General features: G+C 42.1%; 1 long non-coding RNA gene and 1 other non-coding gene across 4 annotated transcripts in view; one reads left to right on the top strand and one right to left on the bottom strand.

The window, feature by feature from the left end:
- The window catches only part of LOC116657610, a 231,280-nt gene that overhangs the window by 108,412 nt on the left and 95,313 nt on the right, over window positions 1-27,555 (bottom strand). The gene's annotated exons all lie outside the window — the stretch shown is intronic.
- On the top strand, window positions 23,763-23,834 carry TRNAT-GGU. The gene has a single exon. It is a non-coding gene; the product is annotated as a tRNA-Thr (tRNA).

Here is a 27,555-nt window from a genome sequence, read left to right as displayed (position 1 = left end):
TGAACACAGTCATTCTCTAGAGCATAAAAAAAATAGTTGGCATTAACATTTTGAAAGGATGACAACAGTCAATGACACTGGTGAATTTCAATTCAGATTCTTGATCAAAATAGTCATGCTGGTATAGGAATCACAAACAGCTTTAGGTTTGTTTTGCGTCTAGGTTGTTTTAGGTTCCATTTATTTAAGTAGCTTTGTATAAGAGCCATATTTTTATTTCTTTTTGATAAGTTAAAGTTATTTTTGAAACGTTAGGGCTTTCCCCTCCAGGCAGTTTTCTCCTTTTTTTTTAATAGTGGAATCTATTTCACAAGGAAAAGGAGTAATAAGGCTTCCAATAAATCAGAACTTGATGGTAACGCTACAGTGCCTCCTCTGGGTCACAAAATCATAGAATTTTTTAAAGAAAAAGAACAAGCACTCAAATTTAATGTAGATGAAAAGCCATCCAACCTCTCCAATTTATTAAAGCAATAAAATGCAAACAACACATATCATGTTTTACTTAACAAAGATGAAATGCCAAAATAGGATGGGTGTGTTCATAGAAAACATTTCCTTGGTTGGCGATTGGCAACGTCTATTAAAATTCCTTGTCACGGTAACTTCAGTTCTAGACCAAAGTCATAGAATCTTAGAGCTGAAGGATAATTAAAGCATCCAGACCAACTCCATCACTTCTAAATGAAAAAACCGAGGCACAGGGGCTTCCCAAGATCACACAGCCAGACGTTGGTAAATTCCTTTCATCTTTTTCAACATTCCGCCTAGAATTTGGCCCAAGATCTTCTAGTCTTGAATTTAAAATCTCTTATCTTCAGAATAAGCCCAAGATTCCTAATGCCTGAAGTTTTATGTAACATTTTCACCAACTTTCTTCATTCTACCAGAACCACTGAAGGAAATGTCCACCTACTGATTAAGCAAAATGTTTCATGACAATATAATGACAAATTTGAATCTGTCTTATTTAAAACCCATGACTTGTCTTTATCACTAAAACAAACAAAAAGTCATTGAAATAAATAACAAACACTTAAAAACGTATCTGCTACCATGCTGTTCTCTAAAATATAAAGCTTCTGGAATACAAGAACCTTATCTTGTTTTCTATCTTCAGAACCAAGAACAGTGCTCACCACCCAGTAAGTGCTTAATGAAGTCAACCATTGAAGAGGTAGGACTTCAAACTATCATGGAAAAAAAAAAATTCTTGGAAGCTACTCCAGATATAAAAAGTATTAGTGAAAAACAGAATGTAAGACACTATAATCCACCTTAAAGTTAATGTCAGGTTGCTCTAACCCCTGGGCTCTGGAAATTCACAGCCTGGCCCAGGACATCTGTTCCCTGAGCCATATTGCTCAGGCCACTTACTCAAAGAATCCAAGCAGCTTTCCTTCCCTGTGGGGATGTTCTTGGGCTCCGTCCAGCTGCCCATGAAATCCCATATCATAATTGAGGCACCTAAGAATGTTTTTGTCCTTGAGTCAGAAAGTTGGCTTTGATGAAGAAAAGTCCATTCTCCTCGCGTGAGGTGCCTTGTCGCCTAAGTGTGAGGAGAAAATGGAAATCGGTGTCTTGTTCCGATATTTTATGGGATGTCCACATTCCAGTGGTCAAATCTTCCTTCTGAAGCCAGAAAAGACCCCAGTCTCTGTTTCTAAGAGATCATGAGAGCATAAACTGATCACAGCTCAATATGCTGGTCACAAAGGCACGGCCATCACCTGTTTATTTCTTACCCATTGAACCCTCTTCTTTATGATACCGCTTGGGACAAAAGGCCATCTCAGCCTCATCCAAGCCCTACAAACACCATCTAAGAGAAGTTAATTAGACAATGGGTGGTGTGGTGGAAACTCCCTCAAACTGAGTCCCAGATCTGCTTCTTGCTAGCTGTGTGACCTTTAGCAAATTGCTTCGCTTCTCTGAGCTTTCACTTCTTCAGCAGCAAAGTGAGAATAATTCCAGTACCTACCTCATAGGACTGCAACATATCCTCAATGAGATACTATGTGTCATTTTCATTGCTAACTACTCCAGGCAGTCGGCTATGACCGTTGTCCTCACCGCCTTTGGCCATCTCCACATTGATACATTTCATTCCATTTTTCATCTTACACAGAGGGCTCTCCCCCCCTACCCCACCCATAGCACCTCACTACCTCCATGATTACAAGCCTTAAAAAAATCTTTCTCTAAGTATCCCAAATAATAACAATGTCAGGGAATATTTACTGAGGGCCCATTCTGCGAGTGGCATTGGCTAAGCGGGTTGTATGTGCTATCTTAAGTCTTCACACAATCCTGCAGTGGTAGGTTGCAATACGGACTCCATTTTTCTAGAAATGAAAACTGAACTTCAAAGAATGAAAGGGCTTTTCCGAGATCACCCAACTAATAAGGGATGAAGCTGTGATTTACACCCAGGTAACCTATCTCCCAGCCTTTTCTTTCCTTCAGTACTCTAAAATTTTCTCTCCTTCCAGAAATCCATATGTAGCGCAACTGGGTTTCACTGTCCTCTAAGTTTCCACGTGATTTAATATTAAATCTTGAATGAGGCTACTTGGTCTTTGAGAGTGGGGCCACCCTCCTATCCGTGGGTCCAGCAGGACCCCTAGTCTGATGCCATATGTCTAGTAAATCCTTGCTAGTTGAATACCTCTAGCCACTGTCTTCCTCTTTCCAGCAGCCACCATGAAAAGAAATTATAATTGTTTAGGATGACCTCTTTCTCCACCACCCTCCCTCTTGCTCACTCTGATCCAGCCTCACTGGCCTCCTTGCTCTTCCTTAAACACACCAGGCACACATCCACCCCCAAGAGCTTTGCACTTGTTGGTTTTACTTTCTGAAATATTCTTACCACAAACATACATGTGGCTTACTCTCTTGCCTCTTCGAGACTCAAAAGTCCCCTTCTCCAGGAGACCTTCTCTCAAACCCTGTTTAAAATCAAACCCTCCTCACTTCCTCAAGGAATCAAAAACAGAACTACATATGATCCAGCAATCCCACTTCTGGGTCTATATCCAAAGGAAACAAAACCGTCCTCTTGAAGAGATATCTGTAGTCCCATGTCCTTCACAGCATTATTCACAATAGCCATGGCATAGCACCCACCAAAGTGTTCGCTGACTGGATAAGTAAATAAGAGGAAAGTGGTACCTACTTATGATGGAATATTATTCCACCTTTTAAAAGAAGGAAAGCTGGGCATTTGCAACAACATGGAGGGCGTTATGCTAAGTGAAATAAGCCAGGCAGAGGAAGCAAATACTGCATCGTATCACTTCTATGTGGGCTCTAAATGAGTCAATAAGTCAAACTCATAGAAACAGAGAGCAGAAAAGTGGTTGCCAGGGACTAGGGGTGGGGAAACTAAGGAGAGTTTAGTAAAAGGATACAAACTTCTGGTTACAAAGTGAATACGGTCTGAGAATCTAGTGAAACAGAATGACCGTGGTTGATAACACTATATCATGTAATTGAAATTTGCTAACAGGGGAGAACTTAAATGGTTTCACTAAAAAGAGGGAGAGGATGAATATGTAGGGTGGGGGATGATGTTAACTTGATGGAAGAATTCTTTCACAAGATGTACATACATCCAATAGTCACATTGTACATTTTAAATATTTTAGAATTTTCTTTGTCAATTATACTCCAATTTAAAAATTTTTTAATTAAATAAAATTGTTCCCTCCTCCACTCCCTCTTTGCTTTCGTTATTTCCCTCCCCTTGCTTAATTTTATCCATGGAACACATCACCTTCCAATATACTGTATGCTTTTCTTTTTTGTTTTGCTTAACATCTATCTCTCCTCACTAGACTATAACTAGCTGAAAAAAAAAAAAAGAAAGAAAGAAAGAAAAAAAGAGCAAAAACATAGAAGCGGAACCCCAGTCCCAGTGGTCTTTCTGCCACACCATCTTAAATGACCATTTCTGTTGCCCCCAGAACAGAGGCCTTACCCCTTCTGTTGCTTGCTCTCTCCCCAGCACTCACAATATGACCTGGGATACAGTAGATGTTCAATCAATGCATGTTAAGTATCCCTGCCCTGCTGCGTGGCCTTGCCTCCTCCCGCAGCAGACATTCTGCAAAGAAAAACACAATTTCTCTTCCACTTTCTGGGTCTTTCAAGCAGCCCTGAGGAACAGCCCTATTCTTCCGCCAGCCCAGAAGTTACTGAGAGGTCCATCTTCCCCACGAGGCAAAGTCAGGCCTTTGGTTGTGCGTCCAGGCCAGGAATAATGTCTCACAAGGCAGCCGAGGCCACGCGGCCTTCATGGAGGACGATAAAAATCAGCGGGAAAGCCAGCCAGGCTCAACCGGAATTACACAGTTTGTGACTGCAAAGTATGAGCCTGTTTCTCCCAAAGAAAAACAGCCTGGAAAATAAGCAGACCTGCGGTCGGAGGAGTATTACCCGTTCAGCAATGAGCCCTCCCAGCCTTCGCACCTGTTGAACAGGACAGTGACCGAAGCCTGCAGACCACACTGGCCGGGACCCTGCACTCGGGCTCTCGAAGCTGAACGCAGCATGCTACTCATTTTTCCAGTCAACCATGAAAGTGCCTTTTATTTGCAGCACGGTGCCTGTTTCACCTGGAAGCGTCAAGGTTTTAGAAGCCTCTCCCCACCATCAATGTCCCCAGGGTTCACGGAGGGTGGATGTAACCTCACTCAAAGGGACATCTTTATCCTCATGAGAAAAGAGACTCTGCCGTCTGGTGACCTCCCTAACTGGTGTCTCCAGGGACCCTCCGGTGCTCTCCATCCTGGCAGAATCGGGGTGCAACGTTTCAGATGGCAGTCCCAGCACTGGCTTTTTCACTTCATCATTAGACCTTTGGCAAGTCAATCAACCTCTCTGGACCTCCCTTCCACTGGGCACTTATTATTGTGCTAAGAAGAAAGAAGGAACGTCCGTTGAAGGCAGAGCCAGAACTCAAACCCAGCTCTTGAAGCCCCTCGAAGCCTGTGATCTTAACCGCTGCATCCCGTTGCTTCCTTCATTCATCTCGGCAGCCCGGTTCTCCTCCCCTAAAATCTTAGTTTCTCTTCTCTCGAACAAGGATGTTTTCTTTTCAAGTTATGTGGATGGTTTTGGCATAACAACACATTTCCTCTTTGATACCATCCGAAATAACCACAGTCACTACTGTGCATCGTGCTTCAGATTAAAAAAAAAAAAAAGGCAAGTGTAAACATTCTGTGTTTCCAAGACTCAATTTACACAAATTGCATCTTAGATGAAGCAGGCCCAAGAAGGCATTGTGTCTGGAAAGAGTAAGATGATGAAAGCTTCAGAAAACAGCCCAAGCACAGGTCGGAGAGCTTTAAAAATGGAATTAGCAGCAAGGGGGTGGAGAGTGTCACCTGTGAAACATTCTCCTCTTTTACAATGTCGCTATTCTCTGGTTTAATTAGAATCAGATAGTGTGCAATATAGTCATCACCTGATGACATAATTCCGTCAAACACGGAAGAGTAATGTTCAAGTGACTGAAGCATGAACATAATTCACCTCAAGCAAGGGAGAGAAATTGTATTAGCAAAATGCCGCCAGATTCACCAATTAATTTGCTATATTATGCATGACAGGAAACAGCATAGCACAGGGGGAATTAAAAAACTTGATTTTTCTGAGTTAGGGAGGTAGCAGTGGACATGCTTCCCCACAATTTATTTCTGCAACGGGTTCATTATTTGATCAAGAATTGGCTAAAAGGGGATTCCTCAGGGTAGAACAAGAAGGCAGCAACGAGCTGGTGGAGTCGGTGTACTTATCCAGTTAGCAGATGTCAGAACCACTCTGCTTCACCACTAGCTATCTTCATTTATAGACTTCTTTCTCCACTGAAGCACTCATCTGTATCCTGCTTCAATACAAACTCAAGAAACGGGCAAATTAGCAGATGTGTCCCTTGGCCAATTCATCAGTACAAGTTAATAGTCTTCAACTCTATTGTGTTTCCTTGTCTCCCATAAATTACTGGCTTTCTAATTGCCTTCTAGGAAGGCAAACAAAATAATAACAAATTTTTATTGCCTTACCTTGAAGAGACAGACACTCACAGGGCTGAAAACTTAATTACACCCTTCAGCCTATATATATTGATAACAATTTGGATTGAGATCAATAGTGCACGCCTTCAAATTATTATGCATAACTTTTTTACATGGTGATTAAGATTTTAAACTCTGGATTCCGATAAACCTGGGCTCAAATCTTGGCTCTGAATAATCATGGTCAGGTCACTTACAAGTCTTTCTAAGCTTCAGTTTTCTCATACTCTGGAGGTGTAACAATTCTATCCACCACACTGCGATAATACTCATCAAGGATTTTGTTGAGGAACCTGCCACCTTGTCATTCTGCCATATTGCTGCTTCTGTGGCTTGAGACCCGGCTAGCGGTGGAATGAGCTGAGCACAGCTGGCCTCTGCTGGAGATCCCACTGTCCTGAATGGAATAAGCTCCTCCCCTTTGTTCACTACAGCTCAGCAGAGACCATTCTGAGAATTGGCAGGAAATTTGAATGGAATGGAAAGAAAGCACAACACCAACTAGTAAGATGTTCTATTTTAATGCAACTCAATCAATAATGACATTAAACGTAAGTGGTCTAAATACACACATTAAAAGAAAGAAGTTGACAGACTAGATTTAAAGAAGTGAAACCCAATGATATGCTGTTTACAAGGAACCTGCTTTAAATATAAAGACATAGATAGGTTAAAAGCAAATGAATCAAAAAGGATACGCCATGCAAGTGGTATTCAAAACTATATATTAATTATGTGTATGTACTTAAAAGAAGAGCTTCAAAACTCATGCGACAAAAACTGAAAGGAGAAACAGACACATTCACAAGTTCATTTGGAGACTTTACAGCTTCTCTCCCAGTAATTGCTAGAACAAGTAGACAGATAATCACTAAAGATGTATAAGACTATCAACCAAGTTGGTCTAACTGACACTTACAGAAGACCCTATTCAACAACAGCAGAACACACATTCTTCTGAGGTTTACGTGGATCACGCAACAAGTTACTCTGGGCCATTAAACAAACGTTACCAAGTTGAAATGATACAAAGTATGGTCTGTGAGCATGATTGAATTAAATTAGAAATCAATAACATAAAGATATCTAAAAATTTTACAAGTACTTGGAAATTAAACAGCACCATTCTGAATAACCCAGGGATCAAAAAAAAAAAGGCATGATGGAAATTAGGAAATATTTTGAATTTAATAAAAAAGAAAAGTTGACATATCAAAATGTGTGGGACAGAAAAAAACAATGTTTAGAAGGAAATATACACCATTAAATACTTATGGCAAAAAATAAGAAAGGTTTCATATCATGGTCTAAGCTTACATCTTAAGAAACTAGAAAAGAAAAAAGGTAAATAAATCAGACTCAAGGCAAGCAGAAGGATGGAACTACTAAAGTTAAGTGCAGATCAATAAAGCTGAAAACAGAAAAGCAGTAGGGAAAAATCACTGAAACCAAAAGTCAAGGCTTTTACAAACAAATCAGTAAATTTAATAAGCCCTTAACCAGACTGATCTGGCTAAGGAAGGAAAAAAGAGAGATGATGTAATTTATCAATATCAAGTATTGAAGGGACAGCACCAAAGACACTGCAGATGCAGACCCTGCGGATATTAAGACGATAGCAACGGAACATTATGAACAGCTTTATGCCAATACCTTCAACCACTTAGATGAAGTGGACAAATTCCTTGAAAAACACAAGCTACTGAACTCACTCAAGAAGACACAGAAGATCCACACACAAAAACCCGTTGCATCCTGTATGCCAGCAAGGCACAGTCTGAGAATGAAGTTATGACAACTCCATTCACAGCAGCGTCAAAAAGAATAAAATACTTAGGGATAAATTTAACCAAAAAGTACAACTGAAAACTATGAACACACTGCTGACAACAATTTTAAAGTATCACAATAAATAGAGAGAAATTCCATGTCTCAAGGATCGGAAGACCTGAAATGATTAAGACAACAGTTCTCTCCAAATTGAGCTACAGAGTCAACATCATTCCTATCGAAATCCTAGGAGACTTTTTTTTTCTGAGAGCTGATACTAACCTGCATATTAAAAAGGAGAGGACCTAGAATCTCCGCAATAACTTTGAAAGAGAAGAACAAAGTTGTATTACTTGCACTTCATAAGCTTTAAAACTTACGATGAGCATTTACAATGGCATCAAAGGACATGAAACCCTTAGGGGAAAAAAAAAAGTATATGCAAGATCCGAATCCTTTAAACTACAAACACTGATGAAAGAAATCAAAGATAAGCCGAATAAATAGCAACATAACCTGTGTTCGTGGGCTAAGGGACTCACTGTTGTTAAGTTGCTAGTTCTTCCCAACTATAAATTCAACGCAATTCCAATCAAATTCCCAGTAGGAATTTTTGGTAGAAATCGACAACCTGATTCTAAAATTTATACAGAAAAGCTTAAGAACTGGAATAGCCAAAACAATTCTCAAAAAGATGAACATGGTTGGAGAACTCATGTTACCTGATTTCAAAACTTACTACAAAGCTACAGTAATTCAAGACCGTGCGGTGCTGCTGATGAGATAAACACATAGATTAATAGAACAGAACAGGGGTCCCAGAGATAGACCCACACTATATGGTCAACTTATTTTTCATAAAGATGTGAGACCAATTTAATGGTACTGAAATAATTATCCGATATTCATATGCAAATACATCAGTCTTGACCCATACACCACATCATCTGCAATGATTCACTCAAAATAGATCATAGACTTAAATACAAAACCTAAAATTATACAACTTCTGGGAGAAAACATGGCAGAAAAATCTCTGTACTCTTGAGTTAAGCAAAGATATTTTAGATTTGATACCAAAAGCATAATCCATGGGGGAAAAAATGGTGAGATTGACTTGACCAAAATTTAAAACTTCTTTTCAATATCCACTGCAAAAAAATGAAAAGGCAAGTCACAAACTGGGACATACAAAATACATATCTGATATTTGGACTAATATTCAAAAATATATAATAAATGCTCAACATCCAATAATAAGAAACAAGCAACTCGGCAAAACATGGGTAAAAGAGTCGAACAGACACTGCACCGAAGAAAATATGTGAATGGCAAATTAGCTCCCCTAAAGCAGCTCGACATCATTAGCCATGAACTAAAACCACGAGGAGACACCACTCCCCACCGATTAGAAAGGCCTTTGTTTTTAACTGACAATACCATACGGTGGCGATGCTGTGAAGCAACTGGAACACTCATACGTCGTAAGTGGGAATGCAGAGGGCCACAGTCACTTTGGAAAGCATTTTGGAAGTTTCTTGCAAAGTTCAGCATACATTTATCATATGATTCAGCAACCCTACTCCTAGGCTAAAGCAAGTGAAATAAAAATGCATCTTGTCACAAAATCCTGTGTGCAAAAATTCTGGCAACCTTTTTATAGTCAGTCAAACCTGGAAACAACCTAAATACCCTTCTGCTGGTGAATAGATAGATAAATTAGGACATAGAGCTATACCGTGGACTCTGTAGTGAAAAGGAAGGAACTACAGATACACGCAACAACTTTGTGAATTTCAAATGCTAAGTTAAAGAAGGCCACGTGCCATATGATTCCATTTAAATGACATTCAGGAGGGGGAGAAACTATAGAGACAAAACAGATCGGTGGTTGCCAGGGGGACGGGGCAGAGGGAGGGGCTGACAACAGAGACACAGGAGCCAGTTTGTGGGGGTGGATCAAACGTCCTAAATCTTGATTGTGTTGGTGTATGCGTGTGTTTGTCAAAATTCACAAAAGAGCAGAGTCGGAGGACCAACACTTTCTGATTTCAAAACTTAACTACCATTTACAACAGCACCAACAGACATGAAATAGTCATATCTCAAAAAGGTTGAGTTTTACAGTATATGAATTGTATCTCAATTTTAAAATGATGAATTTTCTTATGTGTAAACTATACCTCAATATTTTTTAAATGTGATGTCTATTTCTCATCCTGTAACATAAAGTAGTATCTAGAACCCTGTCTGGCCCATAATAGATCTTAACAAATATTTATGGATGGACACAGTCATTGTTACTAGAACTGACTTTTCATCACTGCAGTGGCTGTGGTTCTTGTCTGCTCAGCACCTCACTCCCTACTCCTCTTCTGATAATAGGTCCCACCTCCTTGGCCACAACAATCTGGCCTGCTGTCGTGAGCACGTGACACAAATTTGAACAGTGAGAAAATATCCTCAGGACTTTTTCCAACTGAAACTAGTGATAAAAGTACATTTTCCTTCATGGTCACAGACAGTGTGTCAGATCAGCCAGAAGCAATGCCTTCTTCCAGCGGAGAAGCTGGTCCAGAGCTTGAAGCTGACATGAAGGAGAGAAACAGAAACAAGAGCAAGAGCGAATCAACGATGTGAGTCCTTGGACCCTGTCCTGAAGCCAGCATCACTCCCGCCTTTCCCTAGGTCTGGTGATATGAGTCAGCAAATATCCTCCCTTTTTCAATAAAACTAGTTTGTATCACCCACTATCAAAGATTTTGAAAACCAGGACTAACAGCAATAATAAAGCCAACATTTATGAACTGCTTACCCTCTAGCAGCTGCATTGTAACCACTGACTACATTCAATCCACCCTACAAGGCTATGAGTTAGGCATAATTTTATAGATGAGAAAACTGAGGACACTCGGAGATCAAGTCATTTGTCCACGGTCTCACTCCACGCAGGAGGTACAGTTAGTGTCCATATGGCAGGTATAGCACTGGTTTTTCTATACTTTAAACCTCTGAAGGGGGAATGCCGAATCTGAAAGAGGTTTACAGCCATGGTTCTCAACCACAGCTGCACTGTAGAAACGCCTGGGACACAAAACACAATCCCATCAGGCAGGCCAAACCAAAATCTCTGGGTTAGGACCTGAGCGTCAGTATTTTGAAAAGCTCCTCAGTGATTCCACCGTGTGGCTGAGGTCAAGAACCCTGGCTCAAGGTTTAAATTTGTCTTTACCACCAAAGACGTGCCCGCGTCCCTCCCTGCCCGGTAACAGAGAGCATAGAAATAGACTTGATCTTCCGCAGAATTAAACTGGAATCCAGCACTGAATTAGGATTTCAGGAATTTCCAGAGTTAAATGGGGAGCTCAGATCAAAAACTGCTTTCAAGGCAGAAAAATAAGACTTCTGTGCAGGGACTTTTAGAGAAAAAAAAGAGAGAGAGAGAGGTTTTCTACGTTGATTTTTATAGTGTTGTTTATTTGGGGCTCAAAGGGAGGTAGTCAGAACAGTATAACCCTAAACTTTATTACACCCCGAGTGATGGAGGGCTTCTGCCAATACAGGCAGCTATCAAAACAGGAGAGATGCAGGAAGGATATTACCTGAGCCTCAGCGAGACCATAATTACTCCATGTCTGGGTTTTAACACCTGGATCCTGGCTCTTACATTACAGCAGTAATAATAACATATGTTGTCCAGGCAGTGGGCTTTCTGCCATATTTTCACCCCATTTTCAGAGAATGTCTAGAAGGACAAAGCCCTTTTCTTTGGGGGAGGCTTGCAGAAAGATACAACTGGGGATCTGTCACTGCGTTTATCCATCAGTCTGCTAGTGGGTTGTGAGGAACTAGTTCAACACTCCATTTCCCTTCTCTTTTCCTGCAAGGAGAGTTGCTACTGATGCTCTCAGTTTGGCCTTTGAGACAGAAATAAAGCTGTCCCTTTCCCCAGCCATGAGTTTTATTGTGTTCTCTTGATGAGACGGAGCTATGTGGGGTTCTAGCCCATGGGACAGGATCCATCCTTCCAAGCGGACGTGAACTTACACTAGCCTTCCAGCTTTATGACTCCAGGATTCATCCCAGCCCTGCTGAGGAGGCAGCCCCACCCTCAGGCCACTCTCTGTAAAGGCCCCTTTTTCATGTGTTAAATGTGTGTGCACTGGTGGGTGGGGAGTCTGGTGGTAGAAGCCAGTGGGCATGGGGGGTGGGGGCGGGTCCAGGTGAGATCTGGACGCAGGCAGGCTTGGCTGGGTTCTGTCTTAGTCCCCTCTGGCTGCTATAATAAAGGAGCACAAACTGCATGGCTTCAATGAGAGAAATTCATCTTTTCCGCTCACAGTTCTGGAGAAAAGAAGTCCAAGATCAAGATGTCAAAAAAATTCCGGTTTCCAGTGAAACTTCTCTTCCTGATTTGCAGAGAAAGCTGCCTTCTTTCTGTGTCCTCAAGCGGTGGAGAGAGAGAGAGAGATCTCTAGTGTCTCTGTTCTTATAAGGACACCAGACTCAGACAATATTGCCCTCTGGCCTTATAAGGACACCAGTCCTATTAGACTCAGGCGTCACCCTTATGACCTCATTTGACCTTAACTACCTCCCTACCTCCAAATACAGTCAAGTCACATTGGGGGTTAGGGCTTCAACATATGACTTGGTGGCAAAGGGGAGGAGGGTGGGGACACAGTTCTGTTCATGAAAAGATCCGTCCCAGCTCCAACTATCTGTGTGACTCTGAGAAAGTCAATCAGCCTCTCTGGGCCTCATCTTCCTCATCTTGTCAAATAGAGATAATAGAACTAATTTACAGGGTGGCTTTGATGTCTGGATGAGGTGATGCTTGTAGAAGGATTAGCACCGTGCCTCTCACATAGTAAACACTTCAAAAAATTGCCACTTTTATTTAGATTGGCAACTGAAGTTCAAGCAAGAGTGGACTCAGTGAAGCAACGAAGTGATTTTGGATGTATTTGGGGGGGTCCCATGTTTCCTCCCAGACCCTGGTCCCACTACAGAACCCTCAAGGACCCAACCTTTCTTCTCCAGGCTGAAAATGAAGTCAGGATCTGCTCCATCCGTTCTCCTCTGTCGGAGCTCACATTTCCACTGAGACATCATGGACTTTGGAGTCAGGGAGACCTGAGTTCAAATCCCGACTCTGCCACTGTTTAGCCTGACACTACACAAGGCGTTTATTTATCCTTCGTCTTAGCTCAGGCTGCCACTAAAAAAAAAAAAAAAAATCCAGACCGGGAGGCCTAACAAACATTTAGTTCTCACAGATCTGGAGGCTGGGAAGTCCAGGATCAAGGTAACGGCCCATTCAGTTCCTGATGAGACCCTCCTGGCTGGCAGACAGCCACCTTCCCTCTGTGTCCTCAGATGGTGAATTGAGAGCGAGAGCTCTGGCCTCTTCCTCTTCTTCTAAGGGCACTAATCCCATCCTGGGGGCTCACCCTCACGATCTCCCAAAGGCCCCCAAAATACCTTCACATGGGGGTTTAGGGCTTCAACGTGCAAACTTTGGGGGAAGCAGGGGACACAAGCCTTCGGTCCACAGGCTCTCTAAGTCTGTATCCATCAGGGCTCTTTCCATCTCAAGAGACAGAAAACCCAGATCAAAACTGGACCAGGCACAGAAGCGATTTTGTTGATTCACAAACAGAACAATCCAGAGATACTCTGGCTTGAGGCGTGTCTGGATTTAGAGGCTCAAATGGTAACAACTAGAACCATCCCCTCATTTTCCACCTTTTTTTTCAGTGTTGGTTTTATTCTCCCACAGACTAGGATGCCTCCATCTCCCGTAGTCTCACATTCTATAGACTGAGCCACCTGACCCAAGAAAAATGACAGCATGTTCCCTGAGTCTCCAACAAAAGCCCACATCTGGCTCTCAGTGGCTTCACGCATCCCTCTCTGAGCCCATCACAGGGGCCAGAGGGGTAGAATATTCAGATTGGCCAGTTCTAAGGCACAAGGAGCTGAGAGAGGGTCCATTCTACTTGAGCTGCAGGCTAATAACAAAAGAAGGGGGAAATGTTGGATAAGAAAAGACATGACCCCTGCAGCATATGACCTCCACCGAGACCCAGTTCCCTAGTCTACAAAATGAGAAAATGGTATCAAACTTCCAGGTCTTCTGTGAGAACAGAATTAAATAATGTATGTTGATAGAATACCACGTGGCTCTAACAGCCCAAGAGGCACAAAATAAATTATTTATTGCACACACACATACACACACACCCACACACATCCTTGTGTTCCAACATTTTAATTCCATGAGGCCATGCCCTTGACATTCTTGCCTTCCCCTTCTGTGACGATCATACATCTCCTATAAACCACAGTGGAAATGAGCGGACGAAAGTACTGCTCAGGCATACAGGCGCTCCTGAGGCAAGATGTTAATTAAAGAGACCAGAGCAGGGATGAATCACTCTTCCAAAGGGACATCTCCAGAGCCACCCCAGAGAGAGAGACCAATGCCCTCTAAATGCTTTGGAAGAGGAAGCCACCAGGGTCTCCAGAATTCCCCCTTGAAATGCAAATGGACCTACGAAGGGCTTTATCTTAAACCCCAGCTAATAGCTCCGTTATCAATTAAGCGCAGCAGCAGGGATTATCTGAAATCGGGCCGGATGGGGACTCTGGAGGGAGAAGGGAAAGGGGGGCGTATCAGGTGACTGCAGAGGGAGGAGAGGGTGCCTAATTTCTGCTCTCAGTTTTTCCTGGGGCGTGGTTTCCATACACATCTCACTCAAATCTGGGCTGATGAGCCATTTAAAAGAATAAATAATAGCAACTGCAGCTTCGAGAACATTCCTGAAGTGCCAGGCTCCATGCTAGGCACCCAGGAGCATGGCTTTACTCAATCCTAGCTCCCACTGTGCCCCAGTGCATGGCCTTGGGCAAGTTACAGCAGCTCCATGAGACCCCCTTTTTTCAGCCAAAACATCTAACAATACGTGGCTAACGTGCATTGAGTATTTACCATATGCCAAGCATGTTTTACATGTATTAACTCATCTAAGCTGTATACAATCCCTATGCAGTACTACGATCCTTTCTATTTTATGGATGAGATTACTAAAATTCAGAGAGATTAACTAACTTACCCAAAGTCACACAGCCAGGAACTGACGGAGCCTACATTTGAAAACAGGCAAAGTCCAAGCTCTCGGCCCCTCCCTTGCCTCTTAACACTGAACTCAGCGAAGAGAAAGCTTTCAATCACGTCAGCCTTTGTCGCTATTTCTCTATGTTAATAGGGAGAGATTAATAATGGAGAAATTTCCATCATCAATACCATCATTGTCAGAAGATTTGACACGAATATTTTCATTAGGGAAAATAACATTAATAGAATGAACTATCTTGTATTCTTTACATCTGTATCACTTAGAGGTATTTAAAAGCAAGCAGTAGAAACCTACCCTAACACAGTCAAGAAAGAATTAATGTTTATTGAAAGGATACTTGGAAGATCACAGAAATGAAGGAAAGACAAAGATACAGATGAAGATATAGATATAGATGCATATGTTACCCGGAAAAGGGGCTCCTTCCACAATGTTTACGTGTATCAAACCATCATGGTGTACACTTTAAATATCTCACAATTTAATTTGTTAATTGTACCTCAATAAAGCTGAAAAATTTTTAAAGAAATGAAGGGGAGCAGAAACTCATCAACAGTCTCAAAAGTAAATGACTTTGGAGGGGAGGGTATAGCTCAGTGGTAGAGCACGTGTTTAGCATGCACAAGGTCCTGGGTTCAAACCCCAGTACCTCCATTAAAGATAAATAAATAAATAAACCTAATTCACTACCTCCTTCCCCCATCCCCCCCAAAAAAACCCAAAAAGAATTAAATAAAAATGTGCAGAATCATTTAAGAGAATTCAAAAAAAAATTTTTTTTTAAGTAAATGGCTTTGCTTCAGTCACCTCCCAGCCCTGTATGTCTTGGTTCAAGACTCAGATTCCCAGAAAAGGGAGCTTGGATTGACCAGCCAGGGTCATGGATCCAGCCCTCTAGCCAGGGGGCGGAGTTCCATGATTGACAGCCCCATCAGAGCCCTCGCAACGCAAGAGGGGTAGTTCCTGGGAGAAAGCAACACTGAGCAAACAGAAACAACCCATGCCACACAGAGCTGCTCCCATAGTACCGGGGTTCTTTCCAAAAGTGACAGAACCTCCTGGGAGGAGAGGTTCTCATCTAAGCTTTAAGATCTATCACTGGAAGAGCTTCCAGACAGGCACAAAGCGCTCAAATAACAAAGATAATGATACACTCGGCTAAGAGTCTGAAGTGTCTCAGACCCTCTGTGAGATTCAAGGCCAGAGCTGGGTAAGGACCTTCAAGGTACTTAAGCAGTTTCCCATGGTGCAACACCTAGAAGAAAATACTAACTGGATTGATGGGGCACGTTATTGATAAACCCAATCTCCATGTGTCACAATTCAATACGCTGAAGGAGAAATGAATGGCACTGAAGTCTCTGTATTCACTAGGCAGACCCTGAGCCTGATTTATGTGTTGAGTGCAAATTGCTCCCAGCGGTACCCAGAATGATGGGTCTAAACTACCTCTTGTGTCTTTGCTTCTTGACTCCTTCCTCTGCGTCTGAAAGGATTCACTAGGCAGTACAACCTCTGCTGTGTCATCATTGCTTGTTACATCTGTGCTGAAAGCTGGACATAATGGTGTACCGGAGAGGGAACCACACCCCTGGCATGGGACACGGCCATTGCTGGACAATATTAAAACACTTTGGAAGGACTAACTACTGTCCATAAAATAGATAAACAGTAAGTTTCTTCTGTACTGCACAGGGAACTATATTCAATATCTTATAGTAACCTATAATGAAAAACAATATGAAAACAAATATATGTATGACTGAACCTTTATGCTGTACACCAGAAATTGACATGACATTGTAAACTGACTATACTTCAATAAAAAAGAGAGAGAGAGAACAGATACCAAAAATAAAAAACAAAAAACAAAAAACCCACTTTGGAAGGAGAGATTATTTCCCTGTCTTTCCATCATGAGGGTGGCTTTCAAGAAATGGTGAGCCATTTATTTATGTGTGTATTCTTCTAACATTTATTGACAACCATTAAGAAATAGACTCTGCTAGGCACTATAGTTACAAAAATATGTACGAGGTAGCTCCCACCCTCAACGTTACTCACAGACTAGTGGAGAATGAGGATATTAGGGAAGGTACTAAAATAAGAGGAAAAAGACCCAGGCTCTCACTGCATCTGGACCACCTATCTGTTCAAACTCAAGCACATCCCTTACTCTTTGATCCCCAGTTTTCTCATCTGAAAGCTGCAGACAATAGTAAACCTATACCTGGACCGAAGGCCGTTAGGAAGCTCAGACCATCCAGAGCACACAGAATTGTGGGCTTCACAGCACTCTGTGAATTCAGTATGAGTCTCACATTCATGATCATTATCATACATTTCTTGAGCATCAGTTATTCGCAGGCTCATGCCAAAGACTTAAGAGTTGCATCCGCCATCGCGCTTTGGTCTTCAAGCAAATATATTCCCACTCCGCTCCGGCTGTAGAACAAGATACCGCACCAGGTGGCTTGAACAATGGGCATTTCTTTTCTCACAGTTCTGGAGGCTGGAAGTCCAAGATCAAGGTCCGGCAGGGTTGGTTTCCGATGATAGGTCTCTGCTTGACTTGCAGGCGGCACCTTCTTGCCGTGATGACTTTTCTCTGTGTGCGTGCAATCTTGGTGCCTCTTCCTCTTACTAAAAGGACACCTGTCTATTGGACTAGCCCCCACCCCCACCTTATGATCTCTTTCGATTTTAATTACCTCTTTAAAGGTCCTATCTCCAAAAACAATTACCTTTGGGGATTAGGGCTTCAACCTACGAACTAGGGAGAACACGATTCAGTTTGTAAAACTATTCAAACTGACTAAATCAATAGCAGCGTTACTTATTATGACCTAACAGGAAGCTCACAGGGTACTGGTGGGAACTTCAGGTTTGGCTGATGCAGCAGCTCAACACTGACATCGGAAACCCAGAATTTCTCTGCACACTGTGCCCCTGCCCAACTCCACAGCAGTGGGTTTCACCCCCTAGCCTGGCTTCCCTCACTGACAGGACTGACCACAGAAGCCGGGCAGTGGGATGCTTCAATTCCAGTACAGTGAAGGAGGAAAACTGGACTTCTTTTCCCAGAAGCCCTCAGTAAGGCTCTTCTAGCATCTCATTGGCCTAGATTGGGCCAATGGCACGGGCCTGCCCACCCCTGAGCCAATCACTGACGAGGAGGATAGACTGACTGTGGTCTGGATAAACCACCTGGAGGGAAATGAATGTGTGGGGTCCATCACAGTGCCCTCCATGCTTCTTGTCCTCAAGGGGTTTATATTGTTAAAAATGCAAAGGCAAAGGTACCTTTGAAACGGGGATGCTGGTAGGGTAGATTTTTCTTTTTAATTTTTCATTTCTCTGCATATGTCTGTATGTTCTCTGTGACCATATGGTCAGAAAAGGTAACGGTTGGAAGTTGACTTCAAATGAGGAAAAGAAGATTGTTTGAGATGGTGCAACCACGAGAAAGTTTTTAACCTCTTCAGAGAAGAGGAAAGGAAGCCCTTTCTGAGCTTTCATGCACCAGTCACTGTGTGTGTTACCAGTCTGTAGTAACTGGTTTATCCTCACACCCTGCCTAGAATACTGGTAGGAAAATCATTACTCTCGCTGTAGAAGAAACAGGCCCAGAGGTTCAAAAAAATAGGTTCAAGGTCACACAGTAGATGGTGGAGTCAGAACCAGAACCCCAGTGTGTCTGACTCCACATCCACATTATTTCCAGCACATCATGATGATTCCTAAAGACAGAATCTTTCCCTCCACAATTTCCTCCCCTTTTACAATAGCTACAACAATAAGTATGATTTCCTGAGCGCTCGCTATGTGCCAAGCATTGTACAGAATACTGAAAATACGATAGCAGCCAAAAATATCATTTGTGAAAATTTAATAAACAGAAACCTCATTTATAATAGAGTCAGGAGACCAGAAGGGGGAGCTCTCATACCCTACCACTCAACCTCAATTGCAGACCCAGTGGGAAGAGCCAAGCCTTGCATCTGTGACAGGAAGACGGCTACTATTTTACTACTCAGCCCAGGGAAGGAAGAATTTCTCCTTGCCTAGCAACAGCCCAGCCAATGAGAGACTGTCACAATTCAGCCGATGAAAGCCGCTACACTCTGAACTCCCAGTTTCTTCCAATGGACTCTTTATAGCATTTCCTCCCAACTCCCCCTTTTCCTTTATAAAAGAATGGTCCACTTCTTTGTTCTCTGGACTTGCCTGTGGTCTGCTATACATTGCCTGTATTGAATTGCAATTCTTTGCTGTTCCCAAATAAACCCAATTCACTGATAAAATAACTGACTTTTATTGCTTTAGGTCAACACATGGATTTAACCCCTTCCCTCCCCCCCAAAAAAAGAATGCACTAGGGCTTCATGGAGAAAAGTAAAACTCTTATAAAGACCCTTTAAAAAAAAAAAACAACCAACATTAACCCATGGCTTTAATACAGTTCTAAAGAAAATTCCAGCAGAAATTTTTTAGAAATTTGAAAAATTGATTCTAAAATTTATACGGAAATTTAAAAGCTGTGACTATCTAAGGTAATTTTGAAAAATGGGAGTAGAGCAAAGGTTTATTTTACTAAATATTAAGACATATTATTAAATCATAGTTTTTTTTCTTGCTTTTTGTTTGTTTTAATGAGGGGGAAGTAATCAGTTTATTTATTTCTATTAGGAGGAGGTACTGGGGATTGAACCGAGGACCTCATGCATGCTGAGCATGTGCTCTACCACTTGAGCTATACCCTCCCTCTTAAATCATAGTTTAAGTGTGGTATAAATAGATCAAAGAAGCTGCATAGAGATTCCAGAAACACTCCTACATATAAAGGAGATTTGGTGTCATACCCCATTTAGGAAAGAATGAATTATTTTGTAGAATTTCATGGTTCACTATATGGGAAAAATAAAATTGGATTCCTTCCTTCCCACCTGAATGTGAAAAAAAAAAAACAAACTATAGAAGTAACAAAATGGAGGAGATAATCTTGGCAACTTGGAAGTGGGCAGGTTCCAAAGCAAGATCTAAAAAAAGCCAGCCATAAGGGAGAAATGTGAAGTGTGTGACTACATTAAGACTGAGATTTCTGCTCAGAAAAGGACAACCTCCACGCATTTCACAACTCGTGGACTGTGAGAAGATGTCTAAAACGGGGCTGACATTGATAGCCAGAGAAACGTCTACCCACAAAAATCAAGAAAATTTTAGGAAACCCAATAGAAAAATGTGCAAAGTCTATGAGAAGAAAATTAACAGAAGAGGAAACACTAATGGCTAATAAATATATCAAGAGATGCTCAACCTCATGAGTAATCAGAGAGAAGCAAATTAAACCAACAATGATGTATCACTTTACACCCATCAGATCGGCAAAAATTACAAAGTCGGAGACCACCAAGCGCGAGGGACAAGTGTAAAGTAAGCAGCCATTCCAAGTAGCAGCCCCTCAGTACTCAGTGCAATTCACTAATCATCTGTCAACAATCCCTTGCCTGGATGTGCACCGCCGAGAAACTCTCCCACAAAACCACGAGGACGCATGCATAAGGATGTTCACCGTAGCTTCCTTTATGATAGCAGAGACTTCGGTGGCCTTCATCACTAGGGGAATGGATAAGCAAATAGTGGTCTATACATATGTTGACCCCAAGGCCACAGTCAGATTTTATTTCATTCGATTTACATAGAACAAATAAAGAGAGGTCAAAATATAGTGCTGAGAGGGGAGAAGTAAGGTCTGGGGATCCAAGCCATTTATGTAAATTATTCAAAAACATACAAAAACAACTCTATACAGTTTATCAATTATGTACATTTATCTGCACTTGACATATGAAAGGAGAACTGAGAAAGTGCATGTTCTGTATACTAAAATGAGTGCTTATGCAGTTATAAAATTCTGGCTTTTGAAATGAAAAGAAAAAAAAGTGAATGACGGGCCACAAATGGCAAAATATCCTTCTTTCTTATGGGTGAGTTGTATTCCATTATACTTATATGCTGCATCTTCTTTATCCATTCATCTATTGAGATGCACGTAGGGTGCTCCCATATCTTGGCAATTATAAACAATGTTGCTGTCAATAGTGGGGTGTATGTATCTTTTTGAATTAATTCTTATTTTGTGGTTGGCTTTATTCCTTTGATAACTATGTAAGTTTAAAAAACTAAAGCTCTGAACGTTCTTAGAAACAATGAACAGTACATAGATGTAAATTTTAAAATATGTGCAGTGTATTGTGTGTATGTAGTTACATGCAATACATTGTAAATGTGCAGTCAAATTGTAACAATTCTACCTAATAAAACTGAAAAAAAAAAAATGAGTGCCTATGGGATGGGAGGAGAGAGTAAGGAGGCCTGGGGATGGAGGAGAAAACATAATGAAAGGAAATAAAAACGTGAGAAGCTTGCTCCGACCAGTGAATGCGACCCAGTCTACTCTGTGGCCCTGCGGTACCAACCATGCTCACCGGAATGGTGGGGAAATCGCTTGATGTGCATTATCTCATTTAACTCTCACAAAAATGCTAGGAGGTAAGTATCATTGTTTGTCCCATTTTTGCTTTGAAAACTAAGTCTCAGAGAGGATGAGGAGTTTGCCCAAGTCCACCGAGTGAGATTCGAACCAGAGCCGTGTGTCTCCGGATCCTGCACTCCTAGCACCACTGTCTACCACCTGTGTTCAGAGAAGGCCTCTATGTTCAACGTGATGGAACATAATAAAGGCAAGGATATTAAATTACTTCTGATACGGGCTTATTTTTAGTCAAGTAGCAACACCTGATCCAGCAAAACAACAACTTGAGCCCAACAATTTCACAGCTTCTAATGAAAAATAAAGCCTAAGCAAAAACCATTTCCTGTGGCCCATTTTTTTGTGTGTGATGCAGCAGCTTGTACCATGGACCATCATTTCCCGAATGAGTTGCCTAAGATTTTCAATGCCAAGTGTACAGTTGTTTAAGAGTCAAAATCTGGATAAACTCAGCACAACACTTTGCTTCACCTTAATGAAAACCCCAAGGGCAAACTTCCCTTCCAAAATTATATTATAGCAGAAAATGCAGTCTTGGAACTCCCTGAGGACCAAATATTGATAGCCTTAGATAATACATGGCACATTATCGATGCTTGATAAAGGTTGAGTGGATAGGTAAAATGAGTGGCTTGTCGGGTGGAGGATGTGTGGATGAGAGAGTGGATGGATGGGTGGATGGATGGGAGGATGGGAGGGTGGGTGAGTGAGTGAGTAAATTATATGCATTCTTGGCTCCACGGCAGGGATTTTTAACTAATGACATAACCAAGATGTGTCCCTAGGTACATCAGGGTGATTATAGTATTTCACCTTCTTCCAAAAAAGAAAAACTTGTCCTTGAAAATAATAGCGCTATTTTAAGCTGGTATTTCTCTTAACTTTCAGAAAACTCATTAATCTGCCAGCAACTCCTCCAGAAGTACAAGCAGCCTGGAGGGTGACAGCAGTGTGGCTTAGTTCAAAAACCATCCTAGAGACCCCAAAGGCTTTAGAAACTGCTTCTTGCGTTTTCTTCCCCACCATTTTTGCCTAGTTTTAGTGTTGAGAGGAAAAATAAAGAGAAAACTCACCATTAGTTTAACAGAACATCAGAGCTTTCAAACAGGGAGAGAGCTCCAGCAGACCCTGGGCTCAGCGCTCGTGTTCTTAAACACCTTGGGAGTTGTCTTTCCTTGAGCTGTCCTTTGGACAAGTTGGTTCCATCTAAAAAAGTCCCAGCTTCTGCGGCTCCATATCTAACTCACGCCTCTCAGCACACATTGAGCGTGTGTGCCTGCCTTTACGGTCTCCGTACACAGCCAGAGTCACCAGAATTCCATGTCACATGTGTCTGTGATATGGACCAGAGCTCAAGAAACCGGAGACCAAAAGACGTAAAAAATTACAATTCAGATTCCTAAACCAGTCATTTCCGTTTCCATAAAAGATTTCCCCACCGCGGTGATCTTCACCTGAGCTTTGTCCGGCGCCGTTAAGCAAGGTCCTGCCTATAAAGAACAGATTCAGTAACACAAATGCAGCTTCCTCCCACACAAATGTCTATGCTGTTTTCTGCACGGTAATCCAGCCTAAGATAACATTCACTAACCCACCTACATCGAAATGTACGAAAATGCCAAAGACTCCCCTCTTCAACTTATGTCTTTCTCAATTCTCAATTGAAAGAGGAAATTTCAGGATTATAGGATTATAACTTTATGAATGCCAGCTAGTTCCTGGCCTCGGGGAAGTTCCTTAACCTTCCTCAGTTTAAATTTGCTCATGTGCAAATGGAAAGAAAATACTCATCTTACAAAGTTGTTGTAAAGATTCCTTTTTTGGGAAACAGTTCTTGAGAACCGACCCTATGCAAGGCCCTAGGGTGAGGACTGGGGATCAAAGATAACACCGAGTGCACGAGGTCAGGAAGTTCATGGGCGAGAGAGAGGCTCAGACAAGCAGTTACAGCACAAGTGCTGGTGCAGGAAGGAGGAAAACTAGACTCAGAGCCGTTCAGGCTGCGTTGAAATCTTGTTCCCCTGCTTCCTCATTGTAGGACACTGGGGAAATGACTGCACCTTCCTGAGTCTCAGCTTATCCATGGAGATAATAATGTCTTTCCCCTGATTTTATAAGGATTAAGTTAGATACTACTTGATAAGACACTTAGCACAGTGTCCAGACCATAAAAAGTATGGAGTAGACAATGACCTTGTGTTATAGGAGGGGGTGGGGCGTATAGTTCAGTGGTTGGGCACATGCTTGGTGAGCATGAGGTCCTGGGTTCAACTCCCAGTGCCTCCATTAAGGAAAAAAAATTTTTTTTAAATAAAAAAGAAAGCAAATCAAAAAAATGTTATGGAAACACAAGACCGTAGGAGTGTATGTAAGCCAAGCACAGCATTTGATATGCAGAAGACTCACTATAAATGTTAGTCCATTAGCCCTTATCCCGGTCCATGTCGTCTCTTCTCCCACAAATAAGGCCATTACCCAATTGGAGCAAGGCAAAGGAAGAGCTAGAAAGGGACCCAAGATCTCAGCGGTCCAAAGCTGGGAGAAGATGCTAATAGCTGACTGCCTGGAAATCTCAGGCGGGACTCTCCCTGGGGCCGAGAGAAGTACAACTTCATTCATGAGGAACCACTGAAGTACTGGGCAAGGTAGAGAGGACAGGGCAGAGCACAGGCGAATACCACAGCTTCAGAGCATGGATGTGGGACAGCTATGCCTAATTCTAGCAATGGGAATCCTTGGAAAGACAGGAGATCTGCTGGGCTGAGACCCTCTGCTGAGCTGTGGACTAGAGCAGTCGCTCCAGCCTGAAGACTGTCCATCATCCCGAAGTGACCACTGACGGCAGAAGGAAAGAGAGCTGATACCACATCATTACCTCGGATATGAGTAATGTTGGTGCTGAGCACACTCTCCTGTGCATGGAACTCTACTGAAAGCTGGAAAACAGAAGTGTTTAAGCCCCTGTTGGCGGCAAGTGGCAGAAACCCAACTGAAACTGATTTAAGCAAAAATAAATAAATAAACAAATAAAATTGATCAGCTTGCCTAATTGATGGGTAGGACTTCAGGCAGAGCTCGATTCAAGCATTTAAGTGGTTATTACCAAGAATCTGTCTTCCCCCATTTCTTGCCTGTTTTTCTCTGTCTTGTCTTCCTTCAAGAGTGTGCTTCCCATGGAGAGGAAAGATAACCCGAAACAGTTTTCTAGCTTATTCTTCTAAGAATTCCAATCAGAAAGTGTCCTCTACCCCAGTCGTTGTAGTAAAAGTCCCAGGATTCTCACTGCCTCTGCTTGGTCCAACCTGAGTGACGATGTTTCGATTGGCCAGGTCTGGGTCACATGCACACCTCTAGCACGAGGAATAGATCAGGCCCACCTGAGCCACCTGCCCTGGGGCACGAGTCTGTGGACAGGTGAAAACTCCAGAGAGCCACTCTACTTTCCCACTGCTCTTTCTCTAGGCATCCTTAGAACATCTGCGAACACATTCAGGAGTCAACCAGTCCTCAGATGATGCCAGCAGGGGTAAAACAGAGCAACAGACTCAGAAATGCCATTACGGCAGTTAATTATGTGAAATTTATCACCACGATTGATCATGCAGCATTTAACCTCAAGAACACCAAGCCTCCAAGTCTTTTTTGACAAACGCGAGGCAGGGTTTATAAAGACTAGCAGATAGGACTGTGACTTACAAAATGAAAAAAGTAAACAAGAAACACAATTTGATACGATTTAATAAAAGATCTGTTCCTACCCCTTCTCGTGGGAATCTCAGCACATTTTCTTTCCACTGACAGTTATTATCTCTACCTTTATTGAACAAAGTCACTGGGACACAGCTGCCGAGGATCAGTAAAAAAAAAATCATTCTTTTATTAATCAGACTGTTATTAGCAGGAAAAAAAAAAAAAAGTCCATGTTTGGGGGTTTGCTTTGAAGTTACAGGCCATTTCGAAGAAATGTGGCTGACTCGGGCCAGCTTTATTTCAGGCAATTTCATGATCAAACGTCCTATTAGGTTGTTTAAAATTTTTATAGAGATTGTAAATCAGAACTATTTTCTATTTGCCCTAAATATGTAGGTGCTACAGGGAAAGCAGATCAAATTAAAGGGTATTGTGCGCATTTTTTTTACTGGGGTCTCGCAGGGATATAAATCATTCCACTCGCACCACGGAGCTCTTCAGTAACACATGTTTGCGAAATCATCTAGTGCTTCTCCAGTGCCCTCATGAAAGGGATGCTTTAGGTTACAACAGCAGTGCCCAGTTCTTCTTCAAATCAGGGACCACGTGCCAAGATTCAAAGAAAACTCAAAGTTTCCCCAGACATCCTAGAGGAAGAAGTTTTGAGCTACTTTATTCCATTGCTTCAGCCCCAACTAACACCGTGGGACAAGAATCAGAAGACAGGAGAAACAAAGATCTGTAGACGTGCTGGAAAGAATCCATCTTTCTTTTTAGAAACAGAGGGTCAATATCCATCAAACTTTAAGATGCGTATCCCTCAGTCTAGCAATTTCTGTTTAGAGGTTTAACCTACTGATAGACTCACACATGGGCGTAAAGATTGATGTTCCAGGATGTTTAATGCAGCCTTGGTTACAGTAGCAAAGGATTGGAAACAATCCAAATGCCTTTCAACATGGCTCTGATTAAATAAATTATGGCACAGCCTCACAATGGAAAGCGATGTAACAGTGAAACAGAATGAGACAGTTCTAGCTAAACTGAAATGGAATTACCTCTAAAATATGCTGTTAAATAGGAAGAAAGTGATGGCGCCGGGGAACAAGCATGGTAGGATGCCATTTTGTATTTTTTTAAATGTATGCAAATATTTGGTTGTACACACAGAAAATATCAAAAAAAAAAAACAAAAAAACAGAATTTGCCTCTGTGGAGGGAAAGGGGGGCCAGCCTTATTTCATCTGTTATGTCTTTTAGTACTCCTTTTTTTTTAGCACTGCTTTTTAAAGCTCTTACCATGTATGCATATGTAATTTTTTAAGTAAAGTTTTAAACAAAAATAAATGCGATGCCTTACATTAAATCTCACAAGAAACAAAAGATTTCTTGAAAAAAAATAGTGAAACTATTCAGACGTATTTGTACGATTTCTTTGGGTGGTGTGATAGATTGAATTTTATTTTCCAAATCTTCACTCCCTCCTTGAGAATGGGCTACCCTGTATATTTCAGGCTACAGGCCACATTCTTTTACAAAAGGTGCAGAACCAGCATGACTGAGTGCAGGAAACAGAGCCCAGGGTTGGAGCTAAAAGAACACATCTAGTCCACTCATAAGCCTACACTTAGCTGGTCTGGCTGACCGGCTGGCTGATCTCGGATGACCTCAGCTAGGACAGTGTGTCTCCGATCCAAGTGGGCTGCTGTCCTCCAGCAGGTTAGCTCGGGCTTGTGCACAGGATGGCTTAAGCAGAAGTCCAAGGGGTTGGATGAAAGTGTGCAAGGCCTGTGGAGGCCTGCGCCTGAAACTGACACAACACCACTTCCATTACATTGTATTGACCAAAGCAAGTCACAGGTCTGGCCTGGATTGGAGTGGGGACAGAGACTCAATCGCTAAACAGAAGAGTTTACGAAGTCACATTGCAAGACGATATATGCCTACAGGAAGGGGAGTCATTGTAGCCATTGTTACAAGCAGTTTTCCAAAGAACTGTAGTCTTTATTCTGTGTGTGTGGCAGGCGCAGTGAAGACCCAGCTAAAAATTAGGGATTCTACTACTGTGGAAGTAAAGGGGAACAAATTTTGGGGGACAGCCTGCATTCTCTAAGCCCAGTTCCAAATGCACTTCCTCCCCCTGGGAGCCTTCGCTGAATCATCGGCTAGAATTCCGACCCCTAAGGCTTTTTCCCTGTATGTTTCATGGTCCTTGCATGACTACCTGGGGGGATGCTGGCCCGTCAGTGTCTGTGCGGGGTGACAGAAGGGGAGCCCTTAGTCACCTTTGAAGCCACCGTGAGCTTGGATGCCATCT

Source organism: Camelus ferus, chromosome 18 (genome assembly GCF_009834535.1).
Source record: "Camelus ferus isolate YT-003-E chromosome 18, BCGSAC_Cfer_1.0, whole genome shotgun sequence".
NCBI lineage: Eukaryota > Metazoa > Chordata > Mammalia > Artiodactyla > Camelidae > Camelus > Camelus ferus.
Note: the sequence above shows the minus strand (reverse complement) of the source record. Positions and strands in the feature narration are given on the sequence as shown.